This window comes from Thunnus thynnus, chromosome 22 (assembly GCF_963924715.1).
Source record: "Thunnus thynnus chromosome 22, fThuThy2.1, whole genome shotgun sequence".
In the NCBI taxonomy this organism is placed as follows: domain Eukaryota; kingdom Metazoa; phylum Chordata; class Actinopteri; order Scombriformes; family Scombridae; genus Thunnus; species Thunnus thynnus.
Genome location: NC_089538.1, coordinates 7,427,910 through 7,451,749, shown reverse-complemented (window position 1 = coordinate 7,451,749; position 23,840 = coordinate 7,427,910). Strand labels below are relative to the sequence as shown.

General features: G+C 40.5%; 1 protein-coding gene across 16 annotated transcripts in view; it reads right to left on the bottom strand.

Annotated features, from left to right (window-relative positions):
* Positions 1-11,775: 11,775 nt before the first annotated feature.
* Positions 11,776-23,840, bottom strand: part of LOC137174056 (uncharacterized) — a 47,070-nt gene continuing 35,005 nt past the window's right edge. For 15 of the 16 annotated variants that reach the window (XM_067579073.1, XM_067579060.1, XM_067579061.1 and 12 more), the window contains 3 exons: positions 17,911-17,982; positions 16,232-16,326; positions 11,776-11,903 (listed from right to left, as the gene is read on the bottom strand). The gene's annotated coding sequence lies outside the window, so the exon portion shown is untranslated. The remainder of the gene's footprint in view (positions 11,904-16,231; positions 16,327-17,910; positions 17,983-23,840) is intronic. The other variant, XM_067579065.1, reaches the window with a different exon arrangement.

Genomic DNA, 23,840 nt, shown 5'->3' with positions numbered 1-23,840 from the left:
TCCAGGGTGAATTCAGCGCTGGATTGGTCAAAGGAGCACTGCAGCTCGTCGCAGAGTCTGGGTCCAGTTCCTGAAAGGAAGTGGCAGTGGATGTGTGGTTAGTCTCAAAGTACACAAAAAGAGAACAAAAGAGTAAGAAGTAAAGGTACTGTGTAGGTCCACAAGCCATTATTGAAATAATATATAAAACCCATTGTTAATTTAATAGAATCAAAGTGGTGCTGAAACATTTTATTGTAATGATCATTTCACACATGAATGGGTAAAAACACTATTTACCACAAATGAGCTTTCATTAGAGTGTGCTTTAAATTTAGGCTTTTAACTTCTGTTCATTGCACATTTGAGTGATTTTGACTATGTTGGTATCTGGTTCACTCCTAAATTATTCTAAATTATTTGTTTATTTGTCTGGCTCAGTGGTTGATCACCGGGCGTCAGTTCCTTTATAGAGTACAGGTATTAAGTTGCTGCTTGATTTTGCCAGGTAATGTTAGAAACTCCCAGCTAACTGTACACAAAACAAACAGGCAAGTGAATGTTACATCATGACATTAACATAATGCCGTTTAAAATACTGATAAATTAATAACGTGGAAGCAAGAGTGTAAATTGCAGACAAAAATGGATGAGACGGCTGTTGGAAGATTTGTGAGAAAACTTGCAGGTAAGGTGTGGTGATTTTAACACTCAGACCTGCATTGTTCATTAGATACTGCTCAACTATGAACACACTTTATTTGCACCTTTGCACAGGTTTGGTAACATCCAAGAAAAGAACTATAATAGACATGTGACAGACTATTTGGCATGTTTTATCTCCAGTGTAAATGATGTAGCAATAACTTTTAAAGACGTGAGAGCGGCAACACTGTTTACAAAATGAACAGTATTAGGTCCAAGATGACTCTGTGTAGAAGTGATGTATATGGGATTGAAATAGCAGTTCTGGATCTTGTGTGGAGAGCGACAACCAAGGATTCACCTGTGTCAGCAGTCTGGTAGGAATGGATCAAATGTGGGTTGAATATGGGTTCAATACCCTGTCAGACATTGGGAATGTGTGTGAAAGTAGTATTAATGACCACAGAATGCCACTGAGGCAACAGTAATGTATTAATAGGTGAATGTTTATGGATCATGAATTGCTTATTCTGCGTAAAACACCAAAGTACATAAAACTAGGCCCTTTGTGGACTGCTTACATATGAATAGAGAGATAGCGTGACAGATGTATCACTGTGCTCTGAGCTCTGTGAGGGAGCATCATTAGCACACTGACTGAAATAACTGACAGCTGGCACTGAGAGGAGAGGGATGGAGGGTGAAATAGAGGAGGAGGAGACAGAGCAGAATCTGTGCCAACTATCACCCTCTGGCTGTTCTTCATTGTTTTAATCACAGCAACAGTGTTCTCACTCGGCAACCCCTTGGAGACCCAGGTACCTTAGCCACACTTGACATTAACCACAAGGCGAATACACCCATGTTTAATACAGACATGACTCCATGCCATCTTCCTTAATGTCTCTTTCACTTTCATTACCCTCCCCGACTACCATAACAACCAGAGGACACACAGAGTAAAGGGATATGTATTTTCAATCCCCCCTTTTTTTGCCTTCTTCTCTTTTTTCTACTCTTGTCGTTTCATGGTGCAGCTTCAGATGTGATCCTCTGCTTATTTTCATTTATTCCCTGAGTGCAGTGAGCTGAGGAAGACTCTTTCAGAAAGTTACATCACTGATGATAAGGCCCATCACCGTTGACCACTCATATTTTCTTGCCTTTGGCTTCTTGTCAAAACAAGTCATGCTGAGCCTGGCTGAACCGTATTTTTGGCAATGCCAGTGCCAATTCTGACAAAATGGACAAGATGAGTCAGGACAGGGATGCTGGTACTGAAAAAGTGGGAGGCCTTCTTTGGAGGCAGTGTGTATGCATTCCAATGTGGCGCCACTTTCCCAGAGAGAGGACAGAGCGCGGCAAAGGTCTGGATAGTCCTCTGCTACAGACAATGACGAGGGCAAACAAGACTGGCAGGAAGTCAGCAGAGCAAACTTCAAGGAGAGCAGACTGGACTTAACACTGTAATGAGCTTATTCTATGGGACTTTGTCATTTGCCAGATCAGCATCATTATGATCCCTTAATAACATCACTAAAAGTCATGGTGTGGCTCTGTACAGAAGAATCAAACTCAGGCTTTGAAGTGAGGAAATTAAAATGGGTAATTTTCTGAACATCTAAGGCAATGTTAATAAGAGAGGATTGTCCTATTGAGTTAAGAAATAAACTCAACTGATTAGTTCCAATCAGTTCTTATCTCGCATGTCCCCTCTCCTTCTCCTGCCACCAGACAGAGGATCAGGTCTTCACTGCTATGTGATGTACATGTTAGAGCTGCTGAGGGGTATATTTTGGGGGAAGTATGTGTGTGTGGACTGTTTTATAATGTTTAATGTAGCACCAAATGTTGTGCATCTTGATGTAAGGTCGTAAATGTTTTAGCTGTCATTGCAAAATGCATTTTAAACACAGTTTGTGGGTGTAAAACTAAAAATACCTCTAATGATGTCCCCTTGAGTCTGCAAACTTTTGTATCCATTATAAACACAAAGTGTAATTCTTTGTTCTTTCTACAGAGACCATGATCAAAGTACGGGTTTTAGATTGTACTGCGCTGAGCAAATGAATTATTTTGGCATTTAGGTTTTATTTGCATAAAACAAAACTTGAACTGACCCAGGTAATATATTATAGCTAAATTGTGACTATCACACTGTAGCAACAAGCCCAAATCTGCAGCTATTTAATGAACTCTTTGTGGCAAAACTAACCTTGAGTTGTCTCTGGAGTTTGTGGAGTCCTGTGCTGTGCTAACAGTCTGCAGCATAGCAAACTGGCAGCCTGCCCAGATGTTCCAGTTGGCATTCTAATGCAATATCTGCACATACAAAACACATGTGTACATACAAAAGCTCAATGATAAAATGATTTTTGCATTACATTTTGGTCTGTTACAAGGCCAGCATTGCAAACACAAAACAATTCCCTCAAAACCCATGGCTAATACATTTATGCGGTCATTGTTAAACCACAAACTCACCGCTATGCTACACTGCACAATGAATGGAAACTCAGCATGAAGCTGAGCTGATCAACAAAGCTGGACTAAAACTCAAACAAATATCTACATCTTCTGTCATATTGTGCATAACACAATAACATGAGGAGAGCTCACACAAAATGCAGCCAGGTAAAACATGTGGGAGGGACAACAGGCTAAAATTGGCTCACCAGAATGTAAAAAAAATGAAATTAATGTAGAAAAAACAACAGGACGAACCATCAAGAACTACTTTCCTGTTGTAAAAAATGGGAAATGTCACTTGATTGCTATTATAGCCTTGGTTTGAGGACTAATCAAACATCTTGACGATCAAAGGGACAACCTAATCCTTAATTAGCTGCACTACTAAACAGTTTACAGTACTTTACAGTCTTTCAGAAACCATCGAGTCTAAACCAGCCATTCCTCTACACTTCATAAGGGTCAGGCTGGAATCTGTTATCTGAGAAGAAAGGCAGCAAATGTTTGATTGTAATGTGCCAGAAATTTGATAATAGATATTTTCATGAAAGTAGCTCTGTGCTGGGACATGTAGAGCTGATGTGAAGCTCATGTGATAAGCAGGGTGAAGCTTCTATAAAGCAAAGGAAGAAAACACAGTTGGACTGTCTGTTGATGACATTTGTTCAATTACACTAATTATACCCACAGTCTGGAGTTACTGTGGAAACTAAAGCCCAGGGAAAAAAGTGAAGAACAAAGCAAAGGGAAAAAATTTTCTAAAAAATTAAAAAAAAAAGATTTCCCCTGCTTACCTGATTCACACACTTGGCACACTTTCCTTCTCCGGATTAACTGCTTGTTCTGTTGGAGGTCTGAGTGTTAGCAAGGTCACGTCATGTCAGGACAACAGCATAGTGTTAGAACTATGAGCTTGGTGGTGCGTCAGACCTTATCCAGCATCCCCATTGTTTGTTAGGGAGGGCAGTTCGATCTTAAAGAAGCCCAGGCTGTGAAGGACGATGCTCTCCTCCTGTTTCAGAGCCTCCAATGGACCTGAAGATGCACATGCAACACATGTACTGTTCGCAGGTGCACATACACACACGTAAAAACATCACCAAACACGGATGTAGTGCAAAAATAACTAATACAGTGCCTACTGTATGTTAAAGAGTCAGCAAGAATTCCCACATAGTTCTGCATGTATTGTGAAAACATACAAATAGACACACATAATAGTAGAGAGGAGAAATGGATGTTGCAAAAATATCTACTATCATTCCTCATCTTAATGAAGTCACACCCTTCCTCTGTGCACACACACACACACACAAACACACCCCAACTGATCTGACACGTTACATGTGCTTGCGACATTAAGCCGAGACGCTAATTTAAGACCTCTGTGACAAGTGAGAGTTGCGACATAATTAGACAGTGGAGGAGCTGGAACATTGCGAGTGGAGATGGTTATCTATGTGATGTTTAGTTTAAATGGCAGCAATGTTGTCATTGTGTAAGGGGGTTGAGGGAGAGAAGGGGAAAAAAGGAGTGATGAGAGTGATGAGAGTTAGTTATTTGGTGGGAGTAAAGGAGTGGAAGGAGAAGGGGAGATGAAAGGGAAAACGGGTGAAATAATAAATGGAGGAGCGTGGCGGAGAAGTTGTGGGGTACGGGAGGAAAAGTGGAGGAAGAGATTGAAGGAGAAAAGGGCAGCTGTGATGTAAAAGTAAAAGGAGTAAAAAAAGGAAGAGGGTACAGTAGGAGCTGGCTGGGGGCCCAGGTATCCTCCTTGGTCCTCTGCTCGGCCAGGAGCGCAACGCTCAAACCGAGGGCTCCCATGGCCCTTCTCACTTGTGCGACAGCTTTGATTTATGGGATATTTGATCTTCACAGCCTTCCCTCGCCTCCCATCTACTCATAGTCTGGGTGCACGGTCACTACACACAACCCTCTCAGTGTTGAGGTGCTGCCTCCCCAGGCCCCAGTGTTACACACACACACACAGGCCGTATCTGCTTTCACTTAGGCCTTTTACTGCACTTTGCTGTTCTTGCTGTTGCTGGAAAACCGGCTTATGCTGAAGTGAGTGGGGTCCTAATGAGGAACCAATAACTTGCAGTAGCTATTAGAAATGTTAATGTAATTCATATATGATTAGCCACTTTATCTTAATTGAAGGAGCTGCATGTGGGGAGTAGAATGGTAGGAAGAGTAGCAGAGAATCAGGGAGAGGGGGGTTGATCGGGGTGAAAGAGATGGATAGAGAGAGGAAAATGAAAAGAAGACAAAGGGAGACAGTGTGGGACATGGCTAATGATTAGAGAAAATGAGGGGGTGAACACTTGATGAAACTGTATTTCTATTAAACTGTCAAAGAACTCTCTCTCTGTCTGTTTGTGTGTGTGTGGGCGCCCTTCACAGAGGCACAGTGATGTGGCTGACCCAAATGACTGGGATATTATTGGGAGAGCGAGAGAGTGAGGTCTCTGTTGAATACTGATGAAGCTCGGCACAAAGCTGCCTCCTGGCCTCATTAACCTGCCGAAGACTGCCTTTGTTTTTCTCTGCAATGCTCCAAACACTCCCTACATCCTGCCCTAATGGGGTTCGGAAGTCGCGCCACGGACAGAGAGGTGGCAGCCTTCAAGGAGCTCGGGATTGGCAGCGTAAGCAGGAGAAGCAGTGGGAAAAGAATATGAGGGGAAAGATGTGCTCTTCAAGTAAGTGGAGTAGTTTGTCTCTTCTTAGTTCTGAATTTTTGTCACAGAAAAAGAGGGAACTGAGCAGAGAAGTAAAAGGTGTTGAATATGTTGAAAAACTTAATAAAGGAGGTTTTAAACGTGTTTAAAAGTTCCAGATGGAGAAAGGGGAAAAGTCAGTTCTTTATTGATGAAGGAGAAAACAAAATACGACACAAAAACAAAACGTGGATCACACTGTCTCCCGCCGCACTTGCATGAACTTAAGAGGAAGGCGAGGAGGTGGAGGCGAGGAGAGAGAGTGAGGAAGTGGAGCGAAAGGATGAGAAGAAGGTAAAGCAAAAGTAGGACGAGAGATTTGTGCTCTTTCATCTTTGCCTTTGTTTTCTTTGTCGACGCGTGTGGCGTGTGTGATGCGATGCCTGTGTGCGTGCGCGTTTGTGTGCGCCTGTGTGTGTGTGTGTGTGTGTGTGTGTGTGTGTGTGTGTGTGTGTGTGTGTGTGTGAGTGTTAGCACAGGAGATTTCAATTTCATCTTTAATGGAAACAGCAAATAGGGGAACAAATAAAACGCGAAGGAGAAGAGCAAATCCTCCCAGCAGAGGCCCAGTCAGAATGGATGATGAGGCCGACATAAAGTAAACATCAGCTGTTCACAAAACAAGTTGGGTATGAGGATAGGGAAGGGAGACAGGAGAAACAAGGTAAACTGAGGTGAGCAAGGAAGGGGGGGAAAGGAGCTCGGAGGAGGCAAGGGAAAGAGGAGTGACTGGAGTCACCGGAAAACAGAAGAGAAACAAGAGGAGCAAAAAGAAGGAGGCAAGAGAGGGAGTGAGGAATGATGACGGGACAGGGGGATCAGTCATGGTGTGTCTTCAAGTCAGAGCCGTCACTTATACTGTGGAAGGGAGCAACCGTGTAGTGAGAAATCATCAGGAGCAGGAACAGATTAGATACAGGCTATTGGTTCTGATGAGGCCTCGTATAGATCAGTAATGTCTCAGTAGGGACAGAGGAGAAGAGAGCAGGAGAGACAGCCAGAACAGCAGTAAGACGCTGGCATCAGTATTGGTAGCACTTTCCCACTTAAGTAGATACGCTGTATGTATAAGGCAATTGCAGTATATCGTAGAAATAAATTATAAATCCAGTTCTAAAGAAAAACTGTGAAAATCTGTGACATTTATCAGCATATAACGCGGAACGCATGAGTTAAATATGTTGTGACAGTAGTGACTTGCATTTTCCGATTCTCATAAGAAAATGTGATAGTATTTCACCATATGTGTAATACTTGTTAGTTCTGCCTATCTGTGTTAATCCACTTGACAGTTGGAGGAAAACACTGTAAAACAGAGGGACAGTATGAGGAGATAAAGCATGAAGGGAGGGAGTGGAGGAGTAGAGGGCTGGAGGTTGAGAGAGATGCCTCAGCCTGCTGCTCTGCCATGCAAGGACGTGACCACCCACCGGGCCAGTCAAGGCTGAGGCCTTGCATCATGTCAGACATGCAGATAGACACCCAGCTGAGTCATCTGGTCTTTGGGGGATGGGACAGATGGACAGATACAAAGCGTGCAAGTGTACACATTACACACACACACACACACACACAAACAAACACACACCGCATACACACATGCAAAACATAAAGCCATTGCTCAAAAAAAACATTACAAAAAGTCCTGTTTGCCGAAGTGAAGTTGTGGAGAACGACACACATACACACTCGCAGATAAGCCTGGGTTCATTTAATGAAGGCTTTCTGGCTTTGCTTTGTTGAATTTGTCTTTTATCTGCAATGTATACTGTAAATAAGATGTCTCTAATGCAATTAACATGTCAGACTCTTTGCATATAGCAGAAATAGCTGATTTAACATTCTGGCAAAGGACTGCAGATGAACATTAGTCAGTCCTGGCTAACTTGGCTTAACGTTTTCATTCTAATGTTGCTTAGCATGCAACAACCCTAACAATTTAATACAAATGCAAACATTCTACATGCACACAGATGCAAAAAACCAAAAACATACCCATGAATACTGTACATAGTGCAAACAGAAACTACAACAATGTACAAACACTTTTGGGGATAAGACAGTATGCATTACATGTATCTGTGAGAGTATGTTAGTGAGTACTCAAAATGAGGATGTTCTTGTGCTTCTTGTATTCTTTGGTATGAAGTAGCTGTCAGCCAACACCTGCTGGAACCACACCCACAGCGGCACCCGGTGAAAGTCCTGCACCTGTGGGGAAGCGAGTCGAACTGGAATATGGATGAGGATGATCTTCTTCTTGGTGTGCATATTCATGTGAATGTATACCACTGACTTCCACTGGTGTTTTGGTGAAAGTATAAATAGATTTCATATTTCACTTCAGTGGGGTCAGAAAGTCTTTCAAAAGCTCGTTACAGATTAACATGAAGGCGAAATGATGTTATGTTAATAGAACAAATTCTTGTTACTGGGTCACATCTCTCTTTTTAGGAGCAAGTGAGTAATTTCTTTCCCTGCATCCCTGCACAATTATTACGATCAGTAGCACAAAGTATGACAGGCATTTTAATTTGCACTCTGTAAGTATAAAATAGCGACGGAAGGCACCTGCTCTCACTGTGAATGTTTAGAGGTCATCATGTCGATGTTAACAGAAAATGTGGTCAATATCTAATCTATATCTATATCTATATAAACATCCCATTATGCATTATTTGCTGAATACGTGTTCACATTTTTTTTAATTTATCATTGAGATACTTACAGCCTCTTCCACTGGGATCTCATATTTGTCCAGGATAGCAAACTGTTCATGGATGAGAGGAATCTGAGCCTCTGTCTTGGCCAAATCTCCCTGGAGAGTCTCCAAGAGCTTCAGGCTCTCAGGAAGCTCCACCAGTGTCTGGGGAGGTGGCTCACACTCAAATAACATGGAGTGATTTGCCTGCCTGCATCAGACAGCTGAGCTTTTTAAGATGTGACATGGCCCAGACACAGTGACACTCTCCAGTTTGGTCATTTTAGATACGTCCAGAAAGGGTTCCAGCGAGTGTCATTAGAAAATACCAGCATATGTCGAAAGATCTTCAATTTAAGTAAACAGGATACCAATCAGATACTTAACTTGTCTTCTCATTACAAATGAAAGCTTATCAACTCCCTGATTGACAACACAAACAAAAAATAAATATGTGTGGTCTGCCTCTTGCTTTCAAATAGTGAAGATTAGAGATTATCTTCTAGTGTGTACTACAACAACACAGTTGACAGAAAAGCACCAAGATCAAACTCCTCTTCATTCTTCTCAGGCCAGAATGAAAGTCTTGCCTCTATTTCACTGTCAGTAGCCAGTAAATTTATATAGCAATAAATACTTTCCCTGCTCACTATATAGACACTTCTAGGTCAGCAGATACTATATTCTCACTTCATATAAAATCAGTCAACAGGCAAAAGCTGTTTGATATATATTGTTTTGGAAGAAAAACCAACAGAAGATACTGCAATGGCAGAATCAGGAAAATACCTAATTTTTTCTTGATTACCTTCTCACCTGCAAAAGTTCAACAATATTATTTACTGAAAAAGCTCAAAGACTAATTTTATTCCACTCCCTACCTCTTGGCATTAAGTTCTTTGAGGCAGGTGTTATGAGGACTTGAGTGGTGAATAGTGCAGCATGATAAACTGGATGTTCAATACTGTCTCTTCCTGTTGAACGGTGTTGGCCTTTTTCTGTGAACCAGAGGCACAGAAATGCAGAGGTGGAAGATTATATTTCAATGTACAATACAAAAAAAATATGTATTGTAAAATACAAAAATCTAAACAATCAGGATATACAATAGGTCTGAAAGGCAAGTAACCTTTTTAAGAAGTCATTAAGTAAAATCTAATTAAATCTTGGTTCTTATGGCATTTTAAGATCCAGAGTTTAGATGTTCTGACTTTTTATCAGTGCCACAGACTGTCTGGGGCATGTAAAAAAAAAGCTTGGTGTCTTACTTTGTACTTACTTTTTGAATTTGTTGATAAAAATGTAAGAAACCTCATTTAAAAAGGAACCAAGCAATAAACAGAACCACCTGTACTATCCTGCAATCGTGTATAACAGCATCAATATCACAAAGCACAACAAGGAGCGATACATTGCAAACTTCATTTGTGCAATGGAAGAAATCAGATTAGTTTTATCCATAGAGAAGTATTATCGACATAGGGGTGAAACCCAAAGTGCTGAGACAGGCTACTGTGTGTACACACACACACAGAATAGTGTTGACACTACAGTGATTTACATATCAATGTCTTTGACAAATCCATAAGGCAATAATGCATACTTGCACTGTAGATGTCAAGTACAGTATGTGTATATGCATGTGTGTGTGTGAGTGTGGAGGGGGTGCAGCCTGATGTTTGCAGAGATTGTGTGACTGGACTTTGGTGTATAGATTCTACTGAGGTCACAGGGACGACGGTCTTTGCTTTAGCCTCCCTCTTACCTCTGTGCCTAACTCATCATTTCTTTACTTCACATCACCAACTCTCACTTTCTCTCCTCCTCTTTGAACCATTTAGGCTACTGCGTGCATCAAAGTGCTGTTCAAAACTATCAGACAGCTCTTTTATAGTAGCAGACCTATGGAGTCAGCATAAAATCATTGTAATGTCTTAACGCTGAAATTCTTAGATCTATACCAACTCACCACAGCTGAGACTGGTGAGCTGTGATTAAGTGTGAGTGCCGGCAGAGATCTAAGTGCCTCCAAATTCTATTCTGTTCATCCTTCAAACATCTACGTCTTCATTCATGTTGACTGCTTAACTGCCTGCCATGAACTGCCTTGCATACAAATGCTGTGAGTGTTGTTTTTTTAATCCAAATTTGTATCACTCTCCACCTTTTAAAATGTAAACTCGCACTACAGGTGTTCAACACACAGCAGGGAATAATGAATGGATGACAGTGGAGTTGACATTTTAGAGTTTACCTGCACATTTAGATTCTGATAAACTGCATGCTGTGAAATTACTTTCACCACCTAAAATCTCTATTTTTTGCACTAAATAATGTGTATATTATTCATAATAAAAATGCAAACCCAGTAGGTGGTTTGTGGTGTACTATTTATGTGCTGTGTTAGTAGTACGGTATGTTTTCAGCAATTTCAGTTATCATTTTGTCACATAGCACGCTACCACCATGGTATTTATACCACATGAAGAAAAGGTGCGAGTTGGTTTTATTGCTTTAAATAAGAAAACCTTTTCAAAACCAGACCTGTGTGCTAGTACTGTCACACTTTCTTGCTAAATTTCAGGACTCACAAGCTGTGTCCCAATTCATGGGCTGTATGCTCACAAAGATGTGTCCTTTAAATGACCTGAAGCCAAGACTGAGCATGCTTGTCCTTCCCAAATTAGATCATCTAGCCTCACAGAGACCAAAATTAACAATGCCCTCCTTTTTAATTTGTGAAGTCAAAAATGTTCAGGTTTATTGTCAGGAAGTTGCCCTAAAACAACTGACAAAGTGCAAATACCAGGAGTAAATTGATTCCATGATCCCCCGGTTTAAAGTATGAGCTGCTAAGTCCAACCTGCTTACAAGCTCAACCATTGATTGATGATAAAAACATAACATGGACATGTGATATTGTTCAATATTACGAGATGATGAGGAACCCCTGAATGCTACATTTGGGCTTTGACCAGCGTGAATGCTGAGTGCTGCAAAGGATACCCTGCTTGTACCAGCCAAATTCAGGCAAAGGAAGTAAGCATTTTTTTTGGCGACCTTTGTAAGAGAGTAAAATGGGGCAGACCTTGACTGCCCTTTATCCAACTACAAACCAACTCCTCTTTGTCCTCCTCTTGAGTATTGATTGTGGCTGGCAAACAATGCCTTACTGCCACATTGTGATCATTCACACTTCAAATTACTTTGTTTTTATAATGCTACCATATCACTATTTCAGATATCTTCACAACCCACCTGTAAAAAAATTGGCAGGTTGAGTCTCTGGCGGTGCTGTCCAGGTCCACAGGCCTCTAGGCGGGCCTGCAGGTCAACAGGCTGTTGCTCTTGTGGCAACTGTATTCTCTACATCACCTGGGTGTGCTCTAAAAGATCAGAAAGGTTCAGGGTGACAACAGCGACAAGAAGTTACAAAGTGTAAGCGCAGACAGACAATCCTATACATACCTACCAGGTTAGAAACCTACAGAATAAAAATGTGGTCTTTATTATTCACTTGGCTGTTCCTAATGATCACACACCATCTTCTGAGTTAGCTGGCTATTCTCTTAAACTGTTGTTTAGCCTGAAGCTTAGACTTTGGGAAGGTAGTGGAGCCCCTGAACGAAACTCAGGCAACCATGGAGGAGTGCTAAACACCTAACCCATGAGTTTAAAGACATACCATTATTTATTATTATTATATTATTGTGTGTACAATGATTATAACCAACTTATAATCAAGTATATATTACAACAAAAATATCTGACCGGGTCTGAACACCTTCCTATGGCAGCTTATAGGTGGTATATGCCATTTCCTTTTGTCCAGCTCAAACATTTCTCCTAGTTTCATTAAGGCAGAGCAGTGTGAGCCGAGAGTCCCTGCTGTCTGTCAAATATATAGTGCATACAGCACACAGCATGGCCATATAGATATCCACTCTCACACACTCAGACACACTCACTCAGTCACAGCTGCTACCTTGGTTAAAATGGATAGATGGATGGACAGATGAGCAATGAGAAGAGATAAAAAGAAGAGGTGAGAAGAAGGGGGTTTTAAGATAAGGGGGGATAAAGAGGTGAGGATCAAGGGAAGGAAAAACTGGCTGGCTGGGGTTACAGGGGTCAGAAAGTGAATATTTTGGAGGAAAAGGGGAGGAGAGGAGAGAGAGAGAACTGACTGAAGAGACTGAAGATCAGATTGCCTGGATGTAGCTTCATGAATTTTTCTGACTATATTTTCATGCACATTTCTGCTAAAACCTCATTTTAACTTTGTGATTTTCGTGTCTTGCTCAATTCCTTGCTCTCTTAAATTCACCAGATTTGATCAAACCAGTGATTATTTAACCATTATCTTAGATCATCTCTGATCAATCACAGTACAAAATAGTTGTTTGGCTCAGATGTGTATAATGTAAACACAAGCTAAAAGGATGTGTGTGTGTGTGTATGTGGGAGGGAGGGGGGTATAAATTCCAAGTATAATAAATATTTGATGTCATCAGTAGAGATAGAAGGAATACTAATATTATATTCAAATAGAAGCTGTAACTTTGCTTAGCTTTCATTTAATTTTAATTAAAACCACTGCTGTTATATCTATTAAATATAGAAGTAGCTGAGTTAATTTTTAGAGAACACTTATATAAGCAGGTATTAGGATTATGACGGACGAGCGACATTAAAAAAAAGGAGATGTTAACATGATAACTTTTGGCCAGTGTCTGATACAGCCTTAATGGAGAGCTGACAAACTGTGCACTCCGTCATGGACTCAAATATGCACTGTTACTTTTAACTAAAACTTTCAAATGGCACAAGCAGACCAAAGCTGCATGCAACATTTAAATGCCTTGTTATGAAGCTTGTACTTTGGAAGCCAACACAAAAGAAAGCCATTTAAAAAGATTGTTTGACAAGGACAAAGATTTCTGCTAAAGATAAGATGTGGTCAGAACATTGGTTCAAATCAATACAGCAAAGAAGAAGATACGGAAGTAAAAGGGTGTCACTATAAATTTGAATAATAAGCTGAATTAAACTAAAAGTTTTGTTCAATAGCCACTGTGGAACGATCATAGAAAGTATCTGTTTTATTTAAAGAAAACAAAATATGGAAGGAATGATATGGAAAATATGAAAGGGCAAAAAAGCACTCTAAAGTACTCTAGAGAGTAATGAAACTTGGGGAGTGAATAGGAAAAGAAAAATAGTTCGCCAACTGTAAAAGGTATCACAGCGAATCATCAAATGTGTGCTCTAAGCATACCAAAAATGTGTACTCCAGTGGCCAAGAGAAAATCCGTTGGCCATTATTCAGTTTTTCTCTTGTTTTTTGCATCTTTGTCTTCTTGCTGTTATCCAATTTTTTAAAAATCTCATTCCCAAGGAAATACATGTTGTAATAGCTGTGTAAAGGCAGCGGTATTACAAAACCACTTTCTCCTTTTGGATTCTACTCAAAGATTTATAAACTTATGAAAGAATGTTAACAGATCCCCAAGCAATTCTAGGAAAAATGGTATTGACAGTTATGAGCTAGGTTTTTAAAGTCAGACCTTCCAGATCACCATCTGAGTGCTAGTAAAGGCAAAGAATTTTTATGCTTGTGGGTTTGTTTTTAAAGAGCTTTGGGTCAGGAGAAAACTGTCTTCATGTGTTGATCACAACTGTAACAAATATATTTACATGCTAGGTTCCAGAGAGAGCTTGGATCCAGAGGGTGAATTCATCTTTTTACTTGTGCTTCAGGTCTGCTTTTACCCTGCCAGAAGAGCCTGGAGTGCACAATGCTACTCCTTCTTGGAAAATGTAGATAAATCCCTGAGGAAAAATGTTCAAAAAAATGAAAAGAAAAAAAAAAAGGTTCTAAGTCATTCTCTAACCATTGTTGATGTACGAGGAAGGTCAGGCAGCCGTTTACAGTCTGTGGTGGTGTTAAAGAGCTGAACAAGCTTCGGGCATGTCAGGGAGAACTGGACTTGTGGACAGAGACAGACAGACAAGTACACCCATACTGATTTTATCTATCACACAAAACTACTTGCACCATTGACATTAATATTAACCTCCGTGAGATCAATGTTTTCAGCCTTGAGGCAGGAGTGGTCCAACAAGTCTAACATCAAAATCCAAACTCCAGCTCCTATCTCCGATACCATTGATTTTCATGACATGAAGATTCATCAGATCCCTTTTCTCTCTAACCCGATATTGTTCTATCAAGACAAACCTGTCCAGAACGCTGAACACCAAGCTGAGTTAATATGTTGTGATCTGTGCTACAGTATAGCTTGTCTCTTTAATGCAGGTTACAGTCAAACAACATGCATAAGGCATGACTCACATGTCAGTCCTAATTTATGCCCGACAGTGGCCTAGACAGGGGTGCTTTCTGTGCTGCATAATGCTATCTCACTTTGTTACTGTGTGGGCGAGCATTTGTGTTTGCATGTTTACTGACTACATCTTTTACCCATCGGTTTTTGCTTGTGTGTGTTCTGTCCTGTTTGACAAGGACAAATGGCTATTCTCCTATCCTATCATGCTGTATACAAGGTGTTGCCCTGTGTGCATGAGATTCTCAATGTGACTCAGACCTTGGAACTGCAACAAAGCTAGAGCATCACGCAGGGAAGATAGATGACTTTGTTCAGACTAAAAATATGAAATTCTTCCCTTTGTAAATGTGTACGTGTTTGTGTCTGAGAAAGAATAATATTGGTAGAGCTCCCCCGTCTGAAGTAAATGTCAGAGCAAGATAAATAAGGATCTCTCCACATGGCTTTATTGTCTATTGTTATTTTGAATTCCTTATGCAAAACTTTCCTGCTGTGGGGGCTATGTGTATGATAATGTGTCAGCACGTCTGGCATCATATCGCCTCATAAAAATACGACGCAGTACATGTTGTGTAAGAGTGCGTGTGCGTGTGTGCGGCCTCTCTTCCTTTTGACTGTGAGATCACCTTAAAAACCTCAAACCAAATGTTTTTTTTAGTGTTTTTCTTGATTTGAGCTTTTCTTGAGAGAAAATGGTCCAAACAAATTCCTGAAAAGAATTTTCACACTTTACACATCTTGACACCTCCTGAATATTATGGAACAACTTGTTTAATCATGGCCTTTTTGATGGAAAATGATATCTAATTATTGTTATGTAGCTAAATAAGCTCGTTAAATAAGGCTTATTCATTTGTATAATTTGCAAATGCAATGTGTCGAGGCTAATTTAGGACACATGGTAGGGTTTAACTCTGCTTACCTTTGCTCTTCCAGAGTCAACAGAAAGCATGGATTATTATCATATTTCTTAATGAATTCTGGTCTGTTGGCAGATTTGTCCACATCAGGCCAAGTTTACACTATTCTGCATTTTTCAAAATGTAATAATCCTTTCATCAAAGTCAATATAGTGAACCCACAAGTCGGATGGGAAACCAAACACAGAAAGGTAAAAGAAGCAATATTTCATGATGTGTAGACCGATGACTGTGAACAACAATAACCTTGCACGTAATTTAAAAATAGGATATGGTAGAGGTAGGGTAGAGGAAGGTCTTAGTATGAGTTAGTACAGTTGCAGGTAGTACAGCAACAAACTATGTAAACAACATGTTATACGTTATATCTGCACATTAATACAATGTCAACATACAGTATTTGTGTGGTTCCCTGAACAGGTTGGATGACTCTGAGTCAGTTACCTTCGCTGAGGTCTAGGGGGCTCCCTGGTGCAGCGCTACCGGGACCCTGAAGACATGCAGTCCACTTTCTTTGTATGGCTCACCCAGTCCTGGAGCTTAAACACAGTGAGGGAAAGGAGAGAGCCAACTCATTAGATACAGCTACAGACTTAGTTGGCTAAACCTCTTACAGTCCTCTTGGAGTGGCAGAGAAAAAAAAAAAAAAACAACATGCAATCCTTAATGACACTAGGAAAATGTTTTATCGGCATTATCCTGATGTTTTTGGACCGCACTCCAAACAGCTGGTAGAACCCTTGTTCTTGGCATACATCTGTGGCACTGCTCAACGATGTCATTCCTCAAAACAGTCAGATTGTTCAATGGAGTGTAACCATTATATCCAGAAAATACACACAGGCGCATGCACACAGACGCAATCATGTTTCCACCACTTCAGAGGACATTATATTGACTTACATTCATTTCCTCGAGACTTATCCTAACCTTAACCATAACCACTACATGCCTAACCCTAACTGTAACCTTACCATAACCCTAAACTTACCTTTAAACCAAATTTTCACCCTAAAAATAATGATTTAATTTAAGGGGACTTGCCTTTTGTCCCCATAAGGGAGGCGAGTCCCCACAACATGACTGTACAAACAGATTTACGTCCCCACAACATGAGGAATACTTGGTACATGCACACACACACACAGACAGAAGAGTTGTATTGGGGCAAAAAAGAATTTTAGAGCTGAAACAACACCACTGAGTAAACTGTTTGGAAATGGTTTTGCTGGTGAGCCTTCTGGTGGTCCTCGAGCTCCAAGTCTCCTGGAATAACAACAGAAAAAATTTTCCCAAGACGCAACCAATCAAACCAATGTGCATCATGTGAAAACAATGTGCAATGGGCACTGCTTCAGACAATTTCTAGAAATGCACACCTCAGTGAGAGCTGGGCTGTAACCAAAGTAACAATCACTTCTACCTCTCATATCAAAGCAGCAGTGGAAATAGAAACAACAGGTCAAGAATAAATTTTTCTGCTGTAATATTATACATATTATATATATAATATAAAACCTACTTTGAGAATGAAAAACTGTCGTCATCATTTTGTATCTATTTGGTAACCACCAATCTATTTTGATACTAAAATGTTATGTTAAATATCCATAACCACAATATAATTGACTCAGAGTAAACTATACAACCCTTGAAAAATTACATAGTAAATTTGTGTTAATGTGTCAATAAATGGTTTAAAATATGAATTATAATGAGCAGAATGAAAACCCTACATAATCACACAGGGTGTTTAATTGGGCTTTTTACGATTGATTAGTTAGATAATCATTTTGAGTGAGTTTTTAAGATTAAATGTGAATATTGTCTGGATTCTTTAGTCCTCTATCACAGTATACTGTATATCTTTGGGTTGTGGACTATTGGTCTGGACAAAACAAGACATTTTAGGTTGTGCCTTGGTGCTTTTTTAGAAACGATAATCATAATTTTTCAGCGTTTTCTGACATTTTACAGCTCAATAGACTAATTGATTGAGAAAGTAAGAGACAGATTAATCATTAATGAAAATGACTTAGTTGCAGCCCATTGGCAAGCGCACAAAACTCAACTGAGTTTGACTGCACTGCATCTTTCCCTCCACCTCTCAAAGGCCTCCTTACCATTCGTCCAACATCTCGTCTTCTCTATTTCCCAGTCCCTCACTCCTTTCTTCGCTGCTTCCCTTTGCAGTTCTGCAGATCAGAGGGGAGCTCATTACATAGGGATATCATAGCTCTAACATCTCAAATACAACAAGGGTGCCTTCATATCCTCTGTCTCACTCTCTGGTTTGAATTACTGCTGAAAGGCCTTATCCAGACAGCATCGAGCCAACATACAACATCCAACACTTTCCTCTTCAAATTGCGGGACCAAAGAGCACATTCCCACCAACATTCAACATGCTGCTCTGTCTTCTCTCCCCTACTTGTCCTGTACAAATTTGTTTCTGTATGTATCACTTGCTGTCTGCACTGCTGGACCTAATTCCTAAGGAGAGTAATTTTGCTCTCACTCAAAATTCCAGATCCAAGCGCCAATCTCCCGGATTTTATGGCTTTCATGGGGATAAAGCGCAGTGTGCAGAATAAGCCTCAGAGAGGAATTTTGTTGGTGAGGAAGGAGGGTGACTATTCAGAGCCAGTTTAGATCTCTTTTGCAGATTCTCTCCATCTCTCTCACGCTCTCTGTCTGTGTACCTAGAAACGCAGAGACTCGCTGCCAGGCTTTTGACTTTGGGCTCCACAGATCTTGACATTGGCTTGATGTCGGCCTGATCTTAAATCCTTGGAGGGAAGCGCAGTGGCAATCCCTGCCAGTGAGCATAAAGTTTTCATTAGGCATGCTCAACCTGCCGCAACTTCAGCTGCCCCCTGGCAACTCATCCCAAGGCTTTTATTATTGTTTTTGAACTATAGGCCAACAGCAACCCATGTAAGGAAGCTCTACAGTGTGTGTGTGTGCGCATGTACTGTATCTGTATGTGTTTATGGGTCTGTCATCTCCAATAAATTTGCCATTCTAAAAGTTAATGCCTATTGCTCCCAGATGAACCGTTAAATGAGTGCAGATGAAAAGACAAACATGTTCATATGCTTACACTTGAGTACACATGCTTTAAGTGACACATACACACGTTAATGTAGTGTACACACACACACACACATACACATGCACACACAAACACACAAGCTGTTCCCTCTGGTCATAACGGTGTGCTGTGCTAAAAGTCAGCACTGCATCCATCTTTCCATTTTATGACCTTTGTGGGGTCTGACACCAGATTCCGCCCAAACAGCCTATGCATCACAGCTTGGACTACAGCCAGACTGCCTCCACCGCTGCTCTGCTGCATTCATTTCCATCACAGACACGAAAATGCAGATGACAGAATGATGACAACTAAGTATCCAGAAAAACACAAGAGAGTGCCGGTGAGTGAGTGACTGAATGACAGAGATAATTAGGGAAGAGGAGACGAGAGAAGAGACCACATTAAGAGCCAGAGCAAGACTGTAAATATAGCAGGGGAAGATAGACGTATTATGTGAAATAGAGTAATGGAGGAAAAAGTAAAAGGGGAGGGCAACTATCGGAGTTGTGTTCCTACGGAGTTACAGCTGTGCTTGTACTTGTGTCCCCAGCTGTGTTCAGAAACACAGCACAGCAAGGTCAGAGAGGTTGTACACATCACTTGATAAATACATAACCTATATATACTTCCAAGCATGACGACTCGACCTAAATTCATCTCCTATATCTTTCGCTTTACAATATGCTGGGATTGAATCTGTTTTCTATATCTGCATGCAGATGCTGCAGTCCCAGTGTGACAACTGAGATGATAAATGCTTAATGTAATATGCTTTATGCATAATTCAGAGTGATCTTCATTCAAATGAGCTTTCCTTGGATATAACACTTGGCTTGGTTTTATAATGCCATTGTTTTTGTTTAGCACATTGAAACCAATATCCCTCATTAGGCCCACGTCTTCACAGTAAACTAGACTTAATCAAGTTGTCCCACTTGTTATTGAACACAAGCACAAACAGACGCCGCCTCACACACAGCTTTGTAATGTTATACTAAAGAGGACCACAGTGATACTTTCCCACCAGCCACAAGACTATATCCTTGTTTTTTTATGATGAGGATGGCAAAAGGATTTTATGAGCAATTATTTTTAACATACACTTATAGTTGGAAGACTGACTTTAACCACTACCAGTTTTCAGTGGTGACTTTCTTTACAGTCATAAAGACTTTCTCCTTAAAGTTACTGACTACAGCCCCAGTTTCCAACTGATGCCCACTGGGAGCTTCCAACTACCAACACAATCTCTTCGTTTCTGACTGCTTTAGCAGATCCACAGCAGCAACTAGTGTTTAGGGCACCTGGACTGGTTAAAAGAGTGTAATACCCAAACTCATTAATCAGTCACATTTCCCCAAACAGTCAGGGGAACAACAATATCAATATAACAATATAACTGTACTAATGCCTGTATCATTTAATGGTGATATAGGCACTAGTATTATCCAGGAATTGACTCCTGAAACAGACCCAACAGGTCAGGAGACAGCACTCTAATTATCTGATTATCTCATAACTATAACTGTTGAGAGCACAGGTGTGTGTTTCCTGTCAATGTGTGTGTACGTGTGTGATTTTAATTTTCTAAAAAAAAAAAAAAAAAGAGTCTCATATTGCCGGCTGAAAGAAAACAAATATTAGTTTAATGGGACGTGTTTGACAGACTGAGCATTATTACAAACCCATTTCAACAACATCCATGTCAACTTGTCGCTCTATGTACAAAATTGTTCAACAATTCTCTCGAATCACTGTTTGATTTATGGAGAAATATCAGGCAAAAGCCTGCCGGCATTAGCTTTGTTTGTGTATCCACTTGACCTTAGACTGGAGCTCTTCTTGGGTTATGAACATTCACGGCATGCATGGTTAGCTAGATTTGAGCTGACTCAGTCGCACAGACACACACGTATATCGAAATGCACTTTCACTCGCCACATGAGTGTCTAATTTTCAGATGAGTGTGTTCTGAGCTTAGAAGACTCCCATCTCTGTATACACATGAGCTCTCCATGGTCACTTGCACCGTGCTGTCAGACAACACTATTACCTTCATATGATAATGGTGTTAGTGAATGTGAGGTAAAGTTTGCTTTTTAAGTGTTTACTCAGGGTTACTCTTGTTTTGTTCAAACCGCCTGTGTATAAAATGTTTGTGATTATAGCAGGGATGAGGTGGAGGTGGGTTGGCGAATCAGTGTGCATGCAGCCTATAGTGTCCTAAATACTACCACTAGAAGTCGACATAGTCCCAAGTGACAGAAAACTAATGTCCTAGTATTCATGGAGATAATGGTTTACAGTTGTAACATTACATACTGCTAAAGCCATTTACAACTCAACAACAAAAAATTTTTGTGTGCATGCTTCAATGAATGCATGAAGGTTGTGGTATTGTGACTGATGTTACCAATTCCGTAGCTTAAAACTTAACTAAGCATCAGAGCCTTCAAAATCAAATATTCTAAAGACTTATATTGAAACACTAAAGCTTTAAGAATTTCCAATATGTTGTGTTTACATTCAGGTCAGTGTTGCAGGTGTATGTCAGAGTCCCCGTGCCATTAATGGCAGCTCCAGCAGCTCTGTCAGTCCAGGCCTCCTCCCCATCTCATCTGTAGCCAGATGTTCCAAAACCTGGAACATCTGGCTACAGGCCAAAACAAACTGCTTGTGGCTGTATGTCTCAGGCATGAAGTAGGCCTTCTGAAGCACCTGAGGGAGGGGTAGGTAAGGGGACAAAGGAGTAGAAGGTCAAAGAAGGAGGGATTCAGTTAAGACCATAAACAGTAACCATTCTAGCTCTGAAAATAAAGCATGTCAACAGTATTATGCTTTTATTAAACTGTTATCTATTACATAAAAGTAAATAGAAGCCACAGTTCCAATGAAAAGCAGGTGCTTCTGAACAAGCATTGCCTGGCTTTGTTTTTTAAGTAGAGCATGGTGCTTTTAATTTGAGAGTAGTTTGTCATTTTAGAAGGGCACACAAGAGCTTTGATTTGTAGCCAACACCTGATTGGACGTGACCCAACACAAAGGGTATGAGCCTGACTGGACTCCATCTTGGTTTCAATGCCTCAGGCTTGATCTAGTCCAGATTTGCACTGTTCTTCTTTCCACTAAATATGAGCACATGAAACACATGAAACCGTGCAGTTACATTTTCGGTTTGCCTCCCTGGCTTTGCCAGCGCTACAGTATGCGTGACATTAATGAGCTTGTCAGTTTGCTGTGTGGTAACATGCATGTAGCCAACACAGCTAAAGGGATGCAGATTAAGTGAATTTTACTAAACTTGATTATACTGTTACTATTTGAGACAATATTGTCAAACTCAATCCCTAAAACACTGCCTATACACACTCAATGGCAGAGTGCAAAAAATGACAATATATTCAGGACTCACAATCCTTCACAGCAGCATACATATATTATCTGTTGTAGTGTTCACATGAGACTGTTGCTAGGGTTGTACTGCTCTCTTGTCTCATATTTCAACTTTAATAGAAGAATCTCTTTTGAGGAGAGTATGATTAAAATGGAAGGCAACACAATTATATCTGTGTACAATTAAAGCCCCCCCCCCCCCACTCTAGTTATTTTTTTTTTTGTGTGTGTGTATCCGGATGGAGATAATAATGTTAAACAGAGTATGAGCTCTCACTGTTTTTGTACTTGTGTACATTTGTGTGTGCTACCAGAGGCAAGGCAGCAACAGCTGTGTTTAATAGTGACCGAGCTGCCAAGGCCACAGCTGGACTGAAGCCACCGATACAGAGCTCTGCTAGTGGGGGATCGGGAGGGGAGAGGGTTTTGTCTTGCCTGGCTAAGTCTGCTTTAATCTGGTCAGGCTCGAGGTTTGAACCTACAAAAACTCTGTGATGGTCTGAGGGCTGACCTGGCTTACAATGAGCGGTGAGAGTTGGCCTTTCTCGGCCTCCGCTGGCTCTTTGAACAACAGGCTGTCAGTGCATTCCAGTCACTTAACGATGACTAAACAGAAACCACATTCAACTACTATGTGTGAGTTAAGGCATTTTCTCCTTTCCAGTGTTCCCAAGTATGCTGATGTGGCTTTAAGATTCTTTTCAAGTCGAAAGTTCATGTTCAAGAGCTTTAGTGTCTGCTGGCCTGAAAAGACTCTTTCTTGACTGTATTATACTGACCTTTACTCACCACTTTATCCGTTTAGAAGCAACAGGCTGCTTACATGTATGTAGTCAGCATGTGAGAGACAGAAGGAAGTGAGAAACAGAGTGCAGTCAGTTTTGGGCATGGTTCCATCTCGATTCTTCCAGTTTTGTTTCATGCGCAGATTGCAGTGCTACAGTTTTGTTGTTTTTGTGCTTTTTTTCTCGTCCATTTGGGTATAGAGGGGTAGAGGTTTTCCATTCAAATAAAGACAAATCAATGGCTCAATGGCTCAAAGTACCAATGTTCCCAAACTTGTGTTTTGTTACTTAGGTTGTTGTAAATTGTATTAGCTGTCTAATTGCTGTGATATATTTCTTTTATTTCTCATCTTCATTTCCTGGTTCAAATGCTGGATTTTGTACAATTATGAATTGTTTCATTACGGGTAGAAAAAGGTCAAAATATGAATTACTGCTCTATCACGGCATCACATCAGTGATGTGTGATTGACAGTTCATTAGTCTAATTAGACTGTTAGAGTTGAAAGAAGGCAATTTGCTGACCTCGGTGAAGTGTTGAATAATGTGAGGAGAATTACAGGAGAAACCTGTTGATGTGAATAGATTTTCACTATAAAAATACCAAACTATTTATTCCGAGGAAGAAATGACTTTTATGTTCAGCCTGCATTCCTCTTCCCAAATTGGTTGTATACTGACAATGATATCATATTTTTTTTACTTTACATATTTTACAAGCTGTGGTTTTGGACAGAGACGCAACATGAAACAGCTTGTTGGCGTGCCCCTCTCCCTG